This window comes from Aotus nancymaae, unplaced genomic scaffold (assembly GCF_030222135.1).
Source record: "Aotus nancymaae isolate 86718 unplaced genomic scaffold, 86718_ANA_hifiasm-v0.15.2.pri h1tg000040l, whole genome shotgun sequence".
Classification (NCBI taxonomy): Eukaryota; Metazoa; Chordata; class Mammalia; order Primates; family Aotidae; genus Aotus; species Aotus nancymaae.
In genome coordinates, this window is record NW_026988454.1 from 109139911 (window position 1) to 109141268 (window position 1358).

The 1358-nt window shown below is 45.8% G+C and overlaps 1 pseudogene; it reads left to right on the forward strand.

Moving 5' to 3' along the window:
* The first annotated feature begins 289 nt into the window (after positions 1 to 289).
* On the forward strand, positions 290 to 1156 carry LOC105709571 (homeobox protein NANOG-like; annotated as a pseudogene).
* The last annotated feature ends 202 nt before the right edge of the window (positions 1157 to 1358 follow it).

The window sequence follows — 1358 nt, forward strand, 5'->3', positions numbered from 1 at the left end:
AATGACCATCTGCATCTGCTGGTGCCTGCACGTCATAAAGGCCCATATATAACCAGGCATGCAGCTTTTCCTCCTCTGTTAACTGTTCATAAGGAACACCAGTTGGACTGAGCTGAAAGCCTCCTGTTATTTTGGAGGCAACTCACTTCATCCCAGCTTCTTGATGCTTTCACTTCTGGAGGTCAAATTATTTCTCTCAGATCTTCCAGAAAGAGAAGTCTTAAAGCCTTGGCCTTTTTTTTTTTACAGTCAAGCTCTTAATCTTTTCCCCCTCTTTCCCAATAATAACATGAGTGTGGATCCAGCTTGTCCCCAGAGCCTACCTTGTTCTGAAGCAGGCAACTGTAAAGACTCTTCTTCACCAACACCTGTGACTTGTGGGCCTGAAGAAGACTATCCATCCTTGCAAATGTCTTCTGCTGAAATGCTTCACACAAGACTGGACAGCCCTGATTCTTCCACCAGTCCCAAAGGCAAACAACACACTTCTGTCGTGAAGAGCACCACAAAAAAGGAAGACAAGGTCCTGGTCAAGAAACAGAAGACCAGAACTGTGTTCTCTTCCACCACCCAGCTGTGTGGACTCAGCGATAGATTTCAGAGACAGAAATAGCTCAGCCTCCAGCAGATGCAAGAACTTTCCAATATCCTGAACCTTAGCTACAAACAGGTTAGGACTTGGTTCCAGAACCAGAGAATAAAATCTAAGAGGTGTCAGGAAAGCAACCGGCCAAAGGGTAGCAATGGTGTGACTCAGAAGGCCTCAGCACCTACCTACCTCTACTCTTACTACTGCTGCCTGGTGAACACGACTGGGAATTTTCCAATGTGGAGCAACCAGATTTGGAGCAATTCAACATGGAGCAACCAGACCTGTAACCTCCAGTCCTAAAGCAACCACTCCTGAGACCTCATGAACCCAGTCCTAGGACAGTCAGGCCTGGAGCAATCCCTTCTGTAACTGTGGAGAGGAATCTCTGCAGTCCAGCAAGCAGTTCCAGCAAAATTCACTCCTGCCAGTGACTTGGTGGCTGCCTTGGAAACTGCTGGGGAAAACCATAATGCAATATAGCAGACTACTAGGTATTTTAGTGTTGCAAAAACCACGGATTTATTCCTAAACTACTCCACAAACATGCAACCTGAAAATGAGTGAAGACAAGTGAAATTGATATGACTCAATGTCAGTCAGGCCACTGGCTGAATCCTTCCTCTCCCCTCCTCCCCTTGCCCATAGGATTTTTCTGGTTTGGAAACCACGTGATCTGGTTTCCATTATGCCTATATAGTTGATTTGGTCAAGGGTGGGGTATGGTTGTAGCCTAATCAGAGGGGTTTATTTCTTTTTTCTTATTGGA